General features: G+C 39.4%; 1 long non-coding RNA gene across 4 annotated transcripts in view; it reads right to left on the bottom strand.

The window, feature by feature from the left end:
- Window positions 1–18,666, bottom strand: part of LOC135186162 (uncharacterized) — a 67,832-nt gene that overhangs the window by 17,989 nt on the left and 31,177 nt on the right. The window contains exons 2-3 of one of the 4 annotated variants that reach the window (XR_010306737.1): window positions 9,601–9,711; window positions 5,147–5,259 (exon numbers count right to left, since the gene is read on the bottom strand). The exons of 1 other annotated variant lie outside the window; for it this stretch is intronic. This is a non-coding gene — a long non-coding RNA (uncharacterized LOC135186162). Of the gene's footprint in view, window positions 1–5,146; window positions 5,260–7,097; window positions 7,204–9,600; window positions 9,712–18,666 lie in introns of those variants that run through there. 2 more of the 4 variants (XR_010306738.1, XR_010306739.1) reach the window with 2 other exon arrangements.

The following is an 18,666-nucleotide window of genomic DNA, read 5'->3' as shown; positions in this document are numbered from 1 at the left end:
CAAAGAATCCACAACAAAACCAACCAGCAACAGGCAAGCAAGTGAAAAATACAGATGATAGATGGGAACCTGTCAAAACCCATTCACTAACACACAGTGAAAACAATTAGGCAGAATTATTCTTCCTCAACAGTTTTCTGTAACAAGACACCCATTACAGACATGCACTACAGGTATAAAACCCATACCCCATAGTAATAGAAACCACTTAAGAATCCATCAGTTGATTCATAAAGGAGAAGTCTGCATTCTGAGAAACACGACTATGGAGAGAACACCTTGCCCATGGTCTTCCATTTCCCTGTGTTCTCTCCAGTATTGGTAGGTGGTAGTACTGAACCTAATTTTACAACGATTTTTTCATCCCTTGCCTGTATGAACACTTCTGAAGCAGCTCTAGTTTGTGCCACAGACCAAGCTACTGTCAGTAGGCTAGTGGGAAGAAGACAAGACATGCTGTCTTGACATTTTCATTTCACATAGAATGGAGCTGAGCTTACAATCGAGCACTTTACACCATATGACAAGAAGTTCTTGGTTCAACACTTCCTCTCTTCAACAGTGAATGGTTTTCAATAATCATCTGTCCTACTGAATCTTTAACAGTACTTTTAAACAACATTTTCAGATCTCACGTGTAGTGGCACAAGGTGTTACTCCTTCCCAGCTGCAGAACTCTACACTTACACTTATTGAACTTCACTAGGTTGCCCCTTGCCCAGCTCTCCAGTCTGTCCAGAACACAATCTTCCAGCAGTGCTGGTAGGCGAGTAGGGAACACTCTGGAACTGCCACACCTGCTGGCCTTTAAAACAAGCCATTTGCATACAACTGATCCAACCTTGATGTTGGATCTATCACCTAACCCATATGAAAGAACATATATAAGATTCTTTCTGATGTCACGTTTCATGAGCATTAATGTCTGCACCCATACTCCTCTGTCCCAGTATTCAAAAGGATGCCCCATCACATCCACTAGCTGTGATGTAATCAACGATGGAAAGCAAGGCAACGGTTAGTGAGGCTACGTGGCACTGGAGCTGGCCTCCAGCAGGCAGCTGGCTGGGTTGGACTTTGTATTCCCTGTTTTGCATAGCTGCAAGTACCCAACATAATTGTTCCAAATTTCCCAAAGCACGTTTGAGAGACATCAGCATTTGCTTGGTTCTGTGTCTGAGAACGGCTTCTCCACGATACTGAGAAACTTTATCTTTCTTTCCAATAGCAATTCTGGAGGTTTCTTCATGGTTGGGTTAGTTTTTCAGAGGAATTTATCTGCTCTCCCTACATGAGTTGTCTGTGTGTGTGCAGATGTAAAGAACACAAATTTTCCTACCAGCACATCCACAATTTGCCTACAACACTGTTAGTGAGCCCCACAGACTTCTTACACAACTACTGCTTTGTAACTGCACAGTTTACTCTTCCTGGACTGAACAGACTTGCAGCTCATGTTTCAGATTTCAGAACAGCAAGAGAAGCTGAGTCATTACAAGTGAAAAAAGAGACTGCATTTTGCTACTTGAAAAATGCTTCTGAAAATAAACTTTGTGATTTCTTTCTTTGCCTCCCATGAAATGTCTAAAGAAAATCCATGGGCATCTTTTACCTGAAAGCAATTTGTAAAGTGCAAGGGAGTCCATCCTGCTTATCCTGTTAGCATAAACCCCACAAGAGCAAACAATTAGAATTGCACCTCGGATGCGTGTGTCTGCTACATGAATTTAAATGTAACCTTGTCTCCCCCCGCAGGTTTGGATGCCGAGTGTAAAGAGTGCTTAGATCAGGCCATGAAATGGTGCCAATTTCATTGTGCCTTTAGTGAAATTATCATGATCCTACCAATTTAAGTGTAAAATAAGGTGCATTACTTACTGTTTCCATACTTGGTTTTACTCTTTCAGTGTGACACAACTAACAGAACCGTATTTTACCTCACACAAACCCGATTCCTAAAGACTAAATGACTTGTGCACTTACAGTAATTACCTTAAAGGCATTTTTATTTCACGCTTATAGAAGATTACCTTGGCTTTGAAAACTTGATGCCATTATACAAGGTTATTTATTTACATTCCTACTTAAAATTAAATTATATTTGTGTATGCAAATGCACTATGGGGGAGAGTTTAAAAAAAAGCCCAGCAAATAAATCCTAGTGCACTCAGAGGTGGAAATTATTATCCATTTATCCATAATGATTAACAGTTAAAATGCACTCTCTGCTGTTCCCTGGGTCTCAGGAAGAACAGAAGCTTTTGTTTTCCTGAAATAAAAAGCCACCTCTCTTTTTACAGTAAATGCCTTAAAAGGGCAGCACGTCACTCTCATGGCACAAAGCCAGAGAAATTTCAAATGCTCCCATCCCATGCTCAAGAGGAAGTTAAATCCAGGAGCCTTGTTTATGAGACACCAGGCAAATATCACACTCACCTAGCATGCACGAGCTTGCAAAGGGGGTACAAATAAGCTTTAAATATCACCTCATGTCTGACTGTTCTAAGCCTTTCCAAGGGTGGAAAGAGGCCTTAATAAGATGGCACGGTATCATCTACTCTAGAAGCAATATTTTTTTGGTTGGCTGATATGCAAAAAAATACAACTTAAAATAAAATCCTGGAAAATGCAGCCAGGTGACTTTGAAAACAGTTTACCTTTCAGAAGAGGAAAAAAAACCTGCTACCAAAAAAAAAACAAAAATGCAGTAACATTAGGGTCTGTCCCCTTGCCCAGCTACTATTCTAGGAGATCCTTCATTCAAAAGTCTCTTGACACTAGCAAGGGAAAGAGGATGGGTTGCATTTGGTTTTTTTTAACAGAATGATTTTGCCTTCTTTTATCGAGGCTTCACACTTGTCCTGGGGCGTCTGGGCTCCTGTCCAGGCCAAGATACTTCACAACTGACTTTGATTTTCTGAGGTAAGTGATCTGTCACTTGCAGAGCAGTTATAGGAGGGGTCAGGAGGGAGGTGGCGCGGTATGGCCTCGCTCTGGCTCCTGCCTCTCTGACATTGTACAAGCTAATGCAATGTGAAGTAGCACGTCTAAATAGCCTGTCAAAGTTTTTTGATGTTAGCAAACCCACAGATGGGATTCATTTCCACACTGTTCAAAAAACGTAAACGATACAAGGACATTAAAGAGCATTAAACTACTTGATGACATTTTGGTCACATTAATGAAAAGTGGCATTTTTAAACTACTACAAAGGTGGGGGCTGGGCAAACAGAAGGGAAAGAGAGAGGAAAGTAGTGAGGAAGGGAAAAGGAATTAAAATCAATCAAAAAACTTCCACTGGGACCTGGACAGCCTCTGGACATCATCAACAAAATAAGAATCTTAAGATGAAATAACAGCCAGAATGAAGTTTTTCCTACATGAATGTGTGTGTTTGTTCTGTTGCTTAGGTGTAAAAGCCACATCCAGGGACTCTTGAGAAGGAAGTATGACTACGTGTTTAGGTTGACATTTTATCTATTGACTGAGAGTGGTTAGCAGCTTCCTACTTAAGGCATCCCATTGATGCCAGTAACCAAAATGTTGCCAAAAATAAGAAAGGCTATGAAAATTCAGTGTCATCAGCTCAATCCCACTCAGCTCAGGCCTAATGTGGCATTCAGTGACCTACATGAAAACCTCTCCCATGTCATCCAAGAACACTAGGTCACACTCTACCCTATAAAGCCATGAGGAACTCCAGCATGAAGATCATGAGTGTAAGAGCTAATGGCAAAAAAACCACTTGGCTACAAAAAATTCTAAAATCCATTTCTGCCACTTCTACAACATATTGGCAAGACCCAAATAAGGATTGGGACCATTCTGAGTGTAAGGGTTAAAAAGCTGCTGGTTCATCTGCTATAGCAGCAGAGGCTTTGGAGTTGGCAGCACCAGGATGCCAGCCTTGCTGGGAAGAAGGGCAGACAGGAGACGTGCTGCGCTGGCTACCCCACTGCCACTAGCAGCCGCAGCATATTTTTTTCCAGTGTTTGTGGTTACATTAATTGTTAATGACAAAGGCAACCTTCACTCTGTGTGGTTTCCTGCTCATATTTGGATCCTTTACAAGCCCCCCTCTTTCTTCCTCTCCTCCCCCTCCAATCATCCCTTCGCTTTCTCTGATAGGAAATGCAACCCGAGACGTGCGAAAAAACAGTGCCCATATTGTCATTTAATTGGCCCCTTGCTCAGGCGCATCGGGCCTCAGCGCGTGTGCTGTAGGGTGTCTGCTCCACAACAGGAAAGAATAAACCCAGACTCAAATCATAGGAAATTCATCAAATATGCTTCTTAGAGTTCTGTCTTTCAAGGTCTGTTTCCCTGCCATATGATCTCTATAAACCAAATTACTGCTGGCCTGAGTACAAGACTGGAGGCGCCTGGGGCTAACGTATAATGAATGCCAAATGCATGTGACAATAGACTGATCGTGGAGAAGAACTGAAATTTTTTTAAGGAGTTCTTTTATTTCATTTATAAAAATCAAACTGACTACACTTAAGACATTTAAAGAGAGCCAATCGTTTCTCTGCAGTTCCAGTACCACGTAAGACACCTTTTATATCAGCCCTACTAAATAGCTAGGGCACAAGATACTTCTGAACAAGGCAAAGTTCAGAATAGAAAATCAATTTCAAATACCTCAATTTTAGTTTGGGAAAAACGTATATGTTATTGAATTAGGTCGATTTTTCCTTTGACAAGCCTTTGCATGTGAAGATTCTGCCCTTCAATTGCAACACAACAAGAGCAAGCTCTTTCTGCTAGGCATGTTTTATCTCAAAACTCCTGGATTCTTCTCAAGTAAGAAATCTGCTCAAAGGGCAGAGGTGCAAGATGCATTGTTTTTATTCATTTGTGCAATTAGCAGTCCACCAGAAATTTTGATCCCTGTGCTGTCAATTATTCTAAGTAGTCTAACAAGTTCAAGTGTTGCCATTGGAGGATGGCAGGAAATGTGAAATCTCCAGAAGAAAATAACTTATACTCCCCACTATAGCCAGTAATTAAGATCACTTTCTAGGTTCTAGGACATACTGCACTTAGACCTGCGAGTCAACTAACAGGCCAGCTACAACCCATATACACTTCCACATTCACAGACATCAGCAGCCTTGGAGTTACAAAACCTAATCATACATACCTATTAGATGATCACATTTGGTCCTTTGGGAAGTACATATATTTTTTTTTTCCAAAGGGGCTAGGGCAGCAATAGTAGCTCCTCCAAACGACTCTAAATGTTGTGATTGTTTCCTGTGAATTACAGTGCTCATATTAATTAATGATGAGTGGTTTATATATGTGAGTATTTGATAACTACAGCCAAAGGGGGGAAAAAAATGGCCTGTCTTTCCAGTTGACATTTTTTAAAATCCCCTATGTGTTACTGTTTCCAAGTTTGGAACTGGCTAAATAGAACATTATTTTAACCACATTTCAATGAGGAAGATGAAATATGGTTCATGAGGTCATGCAATTCAGCAAACTATTCTCCCCCTCCCCCTTTATTTTCTCTTTTCTTTCTGGTTAAAGAGAAACAAAAGCAAAATTGTCCAAATACTTTTTTAGTCATATTTTAATCAAATTCACAATCACAGAAACATCCAGGTTGAAAAAGACCCTCAGGATCACCAAGTCCAACCTATAACCCTACTCTACATGACTCACCTTGAACTGTATTCCTATGTCCACCGCATCCAAATGTCCCTTAAACACATCCATGGTGAGTGACTCAATTGCCTCCCTGGGCAGCTCATCCACTGCCTGACCACTCTCTCCATGAAAAACTTTTTCCTAATGGACAATCTGAACATTCTAAGCCTCAGCTTGAGGCCATTCCCCCTTGTTCTGTCTCCAGTTTCCTGTGAGAAGAGACCAACAGCAGCCTCTCCACAATATCCCTTCAGGTAGTTGTAGACAGCAATGAGGTCTCCCCTCAGCCCTCTCTTCCTCTAATGATCCCAAACTCCCTCAGACACTCCTAATGAGATTTATTCTCCAGGTCCTTGACCACCACTCTCTGGGCATCCCTGTTCAGCCAGTGCTTTGTTCAGGAGACAGTGTGCTTATCCAACCCACGAGTAGTCAATTTGTCTACAAAAATATCGGGGGGAACAGTATCAAAGTCTTTTCAAAAGTCTAAGAATGCGACATCAACAGCCTTAAGACAACTGCCTAGCTACTAAAAAGTTATATCCCCCTGAGGAACTTCCAAAAGAGCCTAAAGGGACTTGAACTGACGCAGGAACACACAGATTCTCGGTCTTTATTCTGGAGAGATGCTGTATGTACTGAGAAGATGAGAAACAGGGAAGAAGAGCTTGCAGGAGCAGGACTGTAATATTGAAATACAACTCTAGAGTCAGTTTGTTAGAGTAGAACAGCCTTCTTTCCCTTAGGTATTGAATGCATCTACCTTGCTGGAGAGAGCAAGTTCTGACAGTGTAAATCGGTTGGAGACAGCTCTATTGACATTAGTTACAGGTAACTGGTATGAGATGTGGATTAGTACTAGAGCATCTGTTCATAGATGGTATGAGCAAAGGAAAAGCTTTTTCAAGTAATAACATAACAAAATTGTGTTGCCTTGCCTTTCAAATTGAAGAATTACTTTCAACTGAGTTATTTGTTCCTCATTTAACCTGGCCAGAAACAAGGGGAACTAGAAAAATATTAGCTTGTATTGAATATTTGTCAAATGCTTGTTTCTAATCTCTTTCTGCAGGATGCCAAAATGTATACCCAAACAAATGACTATTCACTCTGGACTGCAGTGAGGGCTATTACATGATTCATGTTCTTCATATTTCTCACGCAGACAGTTATGCACAAAAAGGAATATCAACAAGCTGCTTATATAAAACAATGCAAAACAAGCCAAATAATCACTAGAAATTATGTGTTTTAAATGGAACGAGAAGAGAACAAAATACTTTTGATGAAAAGTTGCTGTCTCTCACAAAATCTCTTCCATAATTCTAAACCAGCTTTCGTCCTTCCTTGCTGAAAGCTCTTTCAGAACTAATTTATTCATAGCTAATTTATATAAATCTCATCTTGTACAGTGTTTTCATATTCATCATCCAATTTACCTTAATGTCACTAAAACGTCCTGTTTCAACAAATTTAGGACTGTCAAGTCAGCATCATGGGACTTTTTCCTCTCTCCCATTGCTGGAACGAATCTAGGACCATTGTCTGCCCTGAAAACAGAGAGGACAGATAGAAGGTCTATTACATTATATGTAGGGCCACATGATCAGGACACTAATCCCTACTCAGGCGCTTTAGACAAGCCACTCCTTCAGTGCTGCCTAGGAAGTGGGGGATGTTGAGCCGTAAGCTTTTCTTGCACGAAGCATGCTGAATCTCATAACAGAGTATGGCAGTGGCTGATGAACTTGCAGCCTAAGAGATATTTAGAGCAGGTACTGAAACACTTTGTCTGCATACGTGTCTGGCACGAGATTGCCTAAGGCATCACTGAATCCACAGAGGTTTGGACAGACATTCAGATGCATCAACAACAGTACAGTTCAAGCAGCTATTGTTACGCGGAATTGCCACTTCAGGTTTTGACAGTCTTATCTACTTACGCACAATTCTCCTGATAAATTGAATGTATAAATAGCAACATTCAGAGCAATTTTATCAACAAATAATCTAGATTATCTCCAATGTTTCTGAAGAAAGAGATGCATTTAACTGATCTCTGAACGTAACAAACAGAAGCAGAGAATTTCATATGGTTCACATACCGTATTCTAACTAATGTGTTTGAAAAGGTATTAGTAGAGGTGAGAAGTCAAGACCTCCAAGCTATAAATAACAATGAAAGTTGCCTGCACAAACTTAGTTCCATCTCCTTTCTCAAAAGGTCAATTGTAAATTATTTTTTTTTTCTTGTTCAGTGCCTGGCATCTGACTATGCAAAGTGTTGTTCAAGTTGTGTTTTGAAAAGAACAATCAAGTAATTACTCCGTGGAGGTTTGGTGATAGTTATCATTACAGCATTCCCCTGGGATACTCACTAATATGTCTCCATGAGCTCAAGGAATGTCATCAGCTCTTAAAGATGGGAAATAGAACACAGAGATTAAAGGTGTCTACCCTACTTGAGTTCTGAGTTTCAGAGTTGCTGATTTTCAGTGCTGTCCATAACCCCATCATTTGCAACTATGCATACTTCAGCAGGTAAAGTACCATGTCTCAAGTTAGACCCACAGAAAAGAACACAGACAAATAACTCCTTAAAAGCACAGCTTGACTGAGATTTTATGAAAATTATATGGTAAAAAAAACCTACAATCCTGTGCCATAAACAGGAAAATATTCTTTTCTTCTTGCACTCATCTACCACATCTGAATACCTTGAACTGCCACAAATGGAATACAAAACAGAACACCTAAATGTTGAAATAGATACTAAATTTGGTAGGATATATATATGTATCTTTGACACTAAACATTTAAAACTGAGTAAACTGCAGGGGAAAAAAAAAAAATCATTCACTAGTGACCAGGATCAAAGTGAGAAGCCAGTCCTGTGTAAGCATAACAGTGTCCTGAAATTGGGTGACTGCTTGTCATAGGGGAATTTAACAGCAAAATAGCACTTAAGAACTGACTTCAGCAACTGAATACATCACCTACCAAATGTCTTTTCAATAGGAATCTAATGCTGGAAGGCTTTAGAATAGATCTTTAGAGCAGAAATGATGGAGGGAGAACAGTTTCATTTTTACTACTCTTCCTTCTCACAGTTCAAGCACATTGGTTAATCATTAAGAAGCAAACACACAAGCACCTCTATACACAGCCTGTATCCAAGCGCATCATAAGTGCAGTCCTCCAATACTTTGCTCTTCTATGCTGTGCTATTGTCAAATTTTCCTTCCCCTGAATTTGAGAACCTGAGCCATGAAGATGGCTCATCACACCCCATTAAGTCACCAAGGCAAACTAGCAGTTTTGTACATAGAATAAATCAGTGATTTCATAGTCGTTTCACTTCCAGAAGTATCATATACACAAGTGGGTGAGGCCACCCACATGGTCCAGTGTTGTGGTCTGGTTGCTCTTTTGGAAAAAGCAGTATATAAAGCCAGATTTTTGGTTTCTGCCAGCAAGTCCAGATGATTTCAATTTGTTACAATTCCACTAGAGTGGTCAGCATTACTTTGACAAAGCTGTGCCAACAGACAACTCTTCCTGCAGCCTTAATTCCAGAGCACACTGGGACCCAAAGACACAGAGCTATCCCTTTCAGAGTCCATTGTTTCTTAATTTTGGATCCATGAGGAACCTCCCATATATACAAGTGTTTATTACATGGCTTACACACATAAACACATCTTCACTCCATCAAGTACAAGTCTGAGCCCAGCAGAGATTATGACAATACCTGTACCTCAGAGAACCATATATTGAATTCACTTTTAAGTATGGCTCAGGCTCTTGAAACTTACCATAAGACACTAGTCTAAACTTGCACATAAGTCGTAAGTGCCAAACAAAAACGAAATCTAAACCCCAACCAAACAGCCAAAAAACTCTCAAGCAAACAAAACCAAAGCAAACAAAGAAGAGCCCTACCATTTTCATGTAAGTAACTTCAATTTTTCACTTAGGACAGCAACACAACAGTTCCAATTTCAGTTTCACATCCATGACTATAGGGATGCAAAGTCCTTTGGATAAGATTATCTGTTAATCAGAAAGAAAAAAACAAAGTTAAGAATTGAAAAGGTCTCCCTGAATTTTCTGATGGAGTTTTACTATGCAGTAAAAGAGAGGAAATAGTCTTGGCACTTCTTACTGTCCTAATGTTCAGCAAGTTAACCATCAGCACGAGTTCAGCCTCGTATTGGCACCAATCTCATTTTCTCAGAATTTCCGTCTACTAGTTTCTACTTCATGAGAGAGACAGTGTGTGGAGAACAAATGAGTTCTCTTTCTAGACTTTTGGACTGTTCTATAGAGTGTTAAATCATCAGAAGAATTAAGTGGTTTTAAAGTATTTGGGAGCAAGGCTGTAGCACATAACATATAAGAAACATTTCTTGGCTAAGCACTGTACAGACTTGGAAAAGCAAATAACATTGCTGATGTCACTGATGAACTCACTACCTGCAACAACATTTCCAGTTTTGGAATCAGACCCCAAGGAGTAGTTGACTACTTGGAACTGACAGATAATGTCTTGCCTTTTATTTCCTCACCTTGTCCTACCTTCACTAAATGCATAAACAGGACGAATAGTGAGATGTTTCTACAACAAAGTTTAATACAGGGCGGAGACAAAGATTGTTTCATGACACAACTTCCAGTAGTCAAGGAACAAACCTATCAATAGCAACCCAGCTTGTAGACACAAACCTACTTGCCTGAGTTTTTACTAAATTTATGGGCTCCTTGAGCCAACTACGAATTTTGTTTTTATGGAACTGCCAAAGGCTTGGAATATTGTACAGATCTAACACTGAACTGATATTCCACCAAAGTTAGAAGTAATCCAAGTGGATTTTTCTCCCCAGTAACAACTACAGCTATTTTACAATAGGCAGTCTGGATCACTGGAGGGTCTTAGCATATTACTTTTAGAAGATATGGACAGTAAGTAACTGAGAACATTATTGTTGCATGCAGCAGCAGAAGGGACTGATCAGATAGTACTTATCCTGCTGACTCAGCAAAAAGCAAGCCAAAGTCCAAACCAAGTGCTAACAGAGAAAGCAATTACAGCAGTTCAGTCTTCTGAACAGCTAGAAAGTGAAGTTTATGGATTTTATAGCTTCTGTGGCATCTTCCCAAAATTAAATGGTTTCAGGGTCTGAAATTTTGCCACTTGTAGGAGATATGCAAAGAACAAGACACCAAGCCACATCTTGAACAAATGAGAAAATCATAGGCTACGAAGGAAAAAAATCTTCTCTTTCCAGCACTGTAGAAACCCATATAGAAAAAAATGTTCCTATCCAATAAATCAGACACATAAACCCAGTATTATTCTTCATGTCTATGTAGGAACAGATATGCAGATCAAGCCAGCAAAACACACAACGGGATTTTTTTTTCCCCCCCTCAGAGATGAGGCTGTAACTCGAAGCATCTAACTGCAAACACAAATTCTCTGCAGTCCCAAGAGAGTGGTGAAAGTTCCCAAGTACCTTTGGTTTCACTAGAAGACAAAAGTATTCATCCTTTCTGAAGTCATTCAGGTCTTAGCAGTTTTAACACAGTAAGAGTGGATTAAAAAAAGACAGGGATCTGGCAACCTACTTATTTCAAATAAATGGACAAACTCAGCCTATGTTTCATCAGCAAGGAAAGACTTTCTTGTGATAGCTGTCATCTCACTGGAACTAAATAGCTGCCAGCTGCATAAAAATCCTTGCTTAAAAGAAATACAATTTGGGGAAAACTTCTAATACCCCTATGTCCTTTCCACCTCTTTATGTGTACTTACATGAACAACAACATACCAAGTCTGTAACCGTAAGAGTCTGAACAACGTGAATTCCATGTTTAGCAGACTAGCAGTCTCACACCAAGATTTAGTCTTTGGAGTATTTGCTGCATACATGCTACATAGGTGTTACAATAGGAAGTAACAAATATGCAACATCTGGCATTCTTGTGTGCCAGTCTCTAAGCATGAAACGTAAAGGAGGTATTTTTGCACAAGCTAAAAACGCACAATGCCTAACAGTAGTACATCTAAGCTTAGCTTTGGAAAGGATCTAATGACTCACACAGGCCACTCTCCCTTCTCACAAACACAACTTTTTTGAAAGCACTGAACCCCGGCTAATGCTTCAGCCAAGCCTGTCTGATCCACTTTGTGGCAGCAAGCCATTAGAACAGTGGATTTCACTTCTTTTTACTCACAGGGGCAGAGACATTTCGCTCCTTAAAGATCCATCCAACAGTTTCAGTATTCATATTAACAGAATTAGGCTAGCTTTAATTGCCATTAAGTATCATTCTATTCCAAGAGGAAAGGAATAAAAACATTTTACATTATAGAGTCTTGATCTGATGGCACCTCATTGAAAAGTATGATGAAGGGAACATGCAGGGCATCCTTCAAGCTATAAGCCATTTCCTTATTCTGTTCCATAGGATGGGAAAGGTACAAATGCTGTCACCAGGGAGTGGAGTAAGAACATTATCACGCATAAGAATCCCCATTTGGAAAAGCTGTGTTAAACACAAGAGGCTTCAAAACCAGTGCAGACAGTGCATCTATCACTAGGACACAAACACAGAACTGATGAGGATGGGTAATCTGTGATTTGTATCCAATAAAAAAATAGGTAATATAAAAGCAAGATAAGAGACTATTGAAAGCGTAAAGATGACAAACTGAATCCAGACTTTAAGAAGAAGACAATCAGATGTTTCAAATTGCAGCTTTGTCTAAAATTAGTGTGCTAGTACTACATAATAGAATGTGCATGATAAGCTTGTTTGCCAAGGATTTTTTTAAATCCAATTACACAGACTCTATTATCAATACTGTATATTCGGAGCTGATTGAAAACAATTCGACACAACTTGTTGCTGCATACAATGATATGCCATGAATAAGGATTAGCTGGATAACTCAGAGTTCTCTAGGGAAAATATCTTGTACAGACTACTCCTCATAAGTGGGGATTAATATCAAATCCCTCAGGAAGTCATGCACTGCAGTGTTTGCTTTAATTATATTTACTGGCAGTTTACATTGCTGTTTCAGGTTGTGTTTAACAGACATTGCAGCATGACCAACTGTTCAGCACATGTAATATCATGTCTCACATATTGCCTATCTAATAGGTAAGGTTGTGGCCCAGTTTGTCTTGCAAATTTTAAGACAGCAGGGACTCAAACTTACCACATGGAATATGTTCCATTACAGAATTTATATGCTTCAAACATTTCCAAACTTAATGCTGTATTGACATGGCAGCCGCTGCCACTGCTCACCATTAATCTCAGTGGTGGTGTTCTGCCCTCGAGCACTCTTCACTCATTTTTCATTCTTGTTAAACCTGGCTATTTTCCCTGTATTTGTACATTACCTCTTGGGTTAGCTTGCAGCCTAGATTACGTAACTTCAGTTTTGTACCTTTGCCTGCATTTTTAGGGCCCAGTCCTTCCTTCTCTCATCACTGGCCTTCCCTTTGAGCTCATCCTCATCTCATCACTAGCCTTTCCTTTGAGTTCTTCCTGGTCTCATCACTGGCCTTCCCTTTGAGCTCATCCTCGTCTCATCACTAGCCTTTCCTTTGAGTTCTTCCTGGTCTCATCACTGGCCTTCCCTTTGAGCTCATCCTCTTCTCATCACTAGCCTTTCCTTTGAGTTCAGAAAACAACTGCTCATTCATACAGCTGTGAAAAGGAAATGTTGTACAAAACAGTGTTCAATACCTCCCAACACTGATACTACAAAATAATTTTCCTCTTCATAGCATTCAAATTGGTGAATTGTTTGAGCTATCTAATCCAGCACTCTGCCATCAGCTAATTTGAGATACTTTTGTCAATGGCATAAACCCAAACAAATCCAGTGACAGGAAATTTCTACTAACAGTTCCCTCATAATTCTTCCTTCCAAACTTAACTGTGTGTCATCAGCCCCACCATGGCTGACCTTCAGCTGGCGCTACTTTGAGTGGAAATGGAAAGAGGGTGCAGGCTGATTGACCTCAAGAGGTCACATCCACTGTCATTTTTCTATGACTATTTCTAACTACAACCTGCCCAATACCCTGAACTCTAATCATGAATTTGTGATTATAGCCCTAGCAAGATCTCATTTATTTAGTCAAGTCAGGTGAGAAGAGCTTGACATAAGTGTTCTGGCTCACACATCTGTGTTTATTACTGAGGTTAAATGAAAAGTCAACCATTACCCTTCAAAGCTTCCCAAGAAGTAAAGGAGAAGAGAATAAAATGAGCACACTTCTGGCATTTTCCTATGCACAACCTCTTGATATGGAAACCATTCCAAAGAGTAGCAGTAGGGAGCGCAGGAGAAGAACTTTTCATTCAGTACAGAGAAGTACAGACACTGCAAACAGATAGTTTCAGCTGCTTTACCTAGTGATAAATGCTAGCACAGTAGACAGATCTTCCATCACATTATCTGAGACTCAACATTTCTAAGTTCCCGTTTGACTTACTAGTCTTGTCTTTGTGAAATACTCATATACATCAACGCTACAGCATTATATACACAGCTCATGTCTGCACATACATTCATCCAAATTCTTTTATGTTCCCTCTTGTCATCTTTCCAAATTCTCTCTAAATTAAGGACATTTTCTTTCTCAATAAACCGCCTTGGCCTGCATTATTATTGCTACACTGTACTACACATTTTGTATACGTTGCATCTGCAAGCTCTGCAGAAAAAATAATCATGGAGGAATGGTATAACCTGAAAAACATTTGAATTATCAAGCCAAAGTCTGGCTTCCCCTCCAGTACAGCAACAACAGGCAAAAAACCCCATGCCCAGAAACCTAAATTATAGTACATGATACCGCATTGTGATATACCTGAAAAATCATATGAAAGGCTATTCACAGTGCAAGTAAACAACAGAGTAATCCAACAACGACTTGTGTACCTGGAGTAAACAACCTCCTTGTGTTAGACCAGAGGAAATAACCCCTGATATTCAAGGATTAGTGTAATTTAACAAGGAATGCAGGTGAGGAGAACAGATGTATTGTCTAAAGAGCATAGCTTTACAATGTAAAGAGAGTACTATGTTGAAAGCAGAGGTGTAAATCTAAGAAGATTATAGCCATATATACTTCTTTGCCCTGTAAAAGACACTCTGGTTTATGGAATAAATGATTCCTGCCTCACCGACTCAGGAGTCCGTGCATGCATCCCAATAGAGCATCTCTGCTAACTGAAGGTAAGTAGCATAGGCAGCAGAAAGTGAAGATGGTGACAGAACTCCAGTATATGCTGTCACATCCTTAAGACTTTGCACTACAGTTGCCAGCACAGGCTAAACGCCACATTGCATGCAAGTGTAAAGCACAGTAAAAACCTTCCAAAATTCCTGTTCAGTAAGGCCACATGTGAACCTTTCCTGTGGTGTGCTTCATTCTGAGACTGCTTGAAAACTTTTGTGATGTGTGATAGTTTCTTTTATTGTAATCATTTTTAATTGCAAGCAACAAGAAGAAATCCTTTACAATCACTATCATAGGTCATTTGTAGTCTCTTGCAGGTGTGACAATCATCCATTAAATGCTTCATATTGTTCTGACTAACCAAGTTTAAGGAGATGCAAGATGGATAGAAAGGACAAATTGCACCTGAGCAGTGGTTTATACTTAAAATATTAAATGCCGCTTGTGACCAATCAACATTAGCATTACAAGAAAGTCATCTGCAGTTACAGCTTTTGCTTGCTCCTCACAGGTTTGAAGTGGAAGTTGGCTTTTTAATTGCCTTTTTTTCCACAGTTGGATTTTCCATTAGCAATTTTAACCACAACCCTTGGGCATGAGAAAACAATTGGATACAGAGTTGAGAAAATACAGCCATTCATCTATACACTGTCAAAATAGCTTTGTTTGATCCTATAAAGACAGGTAACAATATCCAAGCCTTGAAATTGTTTATGAAGTAATCAGCATTTAATTTGTTCTGTTCAGATTTTAATTATATACCATATGCCTTCCTGAGAGGACACTGTGACAAGTATAGCTGTCAGATGGAAATTAATTTGCTCGTAGATGACCACATACTTCATGAATTATACATGAAACTTTGTCTCACGGTGACTATTGCTAAACGACTCCTTCATCACTGTTATGTTTAAACAAACCACAATAGCTGTTAAATAAGTCTGATCAGGAGTAAGGAGATTATCATAAAGTGCTAACAATAGCTTCGAAAATAGTATTTGAGGCACATTTCATATTGATATATGTTGCTGCAATTTGGGTCACGTTCCTCTGCTCTTAGCTGTTAGCAGAATGACGGGCAGACCACTGCATTCACTTCCAAACACAACACTGATAGCTGGATTTACATTTCTTTTTAAGGCTCAGCTTTTGCAAACAAGCCTTAGATTTCAGACATAATTCTGTTATTCAAATGGGAGAAGAGTTTGATAGCTATGCTAATCACTTTTATCTGAGAAAACATAACTAATAGCTTGGTTTACATTTGCCTGCATTTATGAGCATAATTTTAGCACATAATTTTATTGCACTATAAAATATAATACTGCATTAGTCCGCTCTTAAAAAAAAGTTACCTTAGAGTGATTTGCACTTAAACCTTCACAGTACATTTAAATAATAGTATCATTTTCCATTTTTGACCTTCTAATTTTTTTTTTTTTTTTTTAAATCCAATGTGCTAGTTTGAAGCAGGGTAGAATGTTTTGGTGAGAAGAACTAGATCATAGGCTGTGAAAGGAAAACAATGGTGATGTCTCCTTCCCTCAGAGTCTTGCTGAACAAGGAACGAAAACATCAGATAACACTCTAGCCATTTTCTCTCACTCTGGCTTGGGCTGCTGGCTGAGCAACATCTTACTCCCTAATCTCACCTTCCATTTGGCCTAACCCACTTTGCTTCATAACCTCTTGGCCGAACCTCTATTCTTCCTTAGGACTGGGGTAAGGTTGAGACAGGTAGGGGGAAGGTGCAGGGGTGGTTGAAAGCCCCTCCTGGGGACTCAGGTTTCTTGGAGGGGAGTTGTGTTTCTGTATTACCTTTTACCTTGTATATTTCTGTCTGTAGCAGTATATACTGTAAATATCTGCTTGTATATTGTGCCAGCTGTAAATAAATAGCTTCATTTATATTCCCAGAGCCAGCTGAGTCTAGTATGGGCAATTTCTAAAGTGTGGGGTGCAGGGAACACCCAAACCATCACTTCCAACAAAGCCACAAGTCTATTTTTTATAGAAATAGCATTCAGTGAATGTATTTAAGGTAGTCATAACCACATTGATTACAGGACTGTTTTGAGTCGGTTCCTTTCAAGTATAAATTGGACTGAACTGAGATAATTTGGTCTTACATTGCATCCAAAGAATCTCTCAATGTTCTCTATCACTGCATGCATTAATGAATTAGGTGGAAGAAAAGAAGAAAGATCCACATGTTCAGGGTTTTTAATTGTAGTATTATTATTCCATGTTTTCAGCACTGGAGACTGAAAAGGAAATAATGCCTTATGTTTTAAGAGGGTCAGTTATTACTTTCAGTGGCATATAAACATAAAGCATGATACAAAAGAACATTTTTGGTATTAACATTCCCTCTGGTGGAGTCACCATCCCTGGAAGTGTTTAAGAGGAGGCTGGATGAAGCACTTAGTGCCATGGTTTAGTTAAGTAGAAGGGTTAGATGCTCAATTGGACTCGATAATCCCAGAGGTCTTTTCCAATCTGGTGAGTTCTGTGATTCTTGGAATACTCATAGCTAATATGAGAACGATTTTCCAGGATGCAGCCTGGCCAACTGATACAATATTAGTTGTAGCAATAATTGCATACCTTGTACATATGTAGCATATTTCCTCTCAGAATTTGAAAAATGTGTTTACACACCTTATGATTTCCTTGAAAGCAAAAAACCAAGGTACAAAAATGCTAGCCTCCCTGCAACACAAAGAAATTACCTATGGCAGAACCTGGATTTCAATGCATCTCTCATTTTCTAGATAGACAAAGACCTCTTCCAAGAATGCTCTTAGAGTCAAGAATTGGTACTGTAAATGCCTACAACATGCACTGCATTTTATCCTTTGCCTCCACAAAGGGTTCTTTCCTGTAGTATGAATTGCTATCAAATTAACATCTCTCTTTCCAGATACCCAGTAGGTTAAATCTTGGCTACACGAGCATGCTGTGATGGGTTCCCTATAAATTTGATACAAGAGGACACTGGGACTCAGTTACTGTATTTGCACAGAATAGCTTAGATTCCTTCACATCTAATACTAGGCATGTGGTATGTAAGAATAAACCAATGGCCTTTTCAGACTGTGGTGGTCAATGTGGTTAATGACCTCAAGCACAAGGTTAAATCTTCCACCAACAAATATGAGGGATTATAAACTGTATTTTTATACACATATTTCCCCCCATCTTAAGTTGCTGAAAATTCCCCCACAAGAATTCTGTACTTCAGGAAAACCTCAATTTGAAGTCAGTTTCCCCATCCATATAAAAAGTAATGAGTTAAGTTTTTAGATGGGGAAGATTTGTTGACATCAGTATACATCCACTTTGGAGTTGTTGGACATCTTTTATTCCCTTATCACCCCAGTAAACTAATCCTGCAAAACAGAGTATGGGCATCACATACATCAACAGAAAGTCCCAAAACTTCAGTTTGGGATTGTTGTCCCACTGTTAATTCACATCACTAAGCATGCTGTGAAATGATGTTGAGGTAGAGTGGGGAAAAAGCCAGAAATGAGGTCAGGGTGTCACCCTTAAATTTTATCTCTCTGGCTGCAGGCAGCTTAAGCAAGTCCTGTACCAACTCCAAAGTAAAGCAAATTGTGTTTTCTCAATGCTGTGGCTGACATTGTCTCCATGCATCATTAAAAATTCAGTTTATTTCCTTGAGTATTTTATTTGCTTGACGTCTGGATTCCTTGAAAAATGGATAGGATCATAC

This window comes from Pogoniulus pusillus, chromosome 24 (assembly GCF_015220805.1).
Source record: "Pogoniulus pusillus isolate bPogPus1 chromosome 24, bPogPus1.pri, whole genome shotgun sequence".
In the NCBI taxonomy this organism is placed as follows: domain Eukaryota; kingdom Metazoa; phylum Chordata; class Aves; order Piciformes; family Lybiidae; genus Pogoniulus; species Pogoniulus pusillus.
This window is presented reverse-complemented; position numbering and strand designations above follow the sequence as displayed.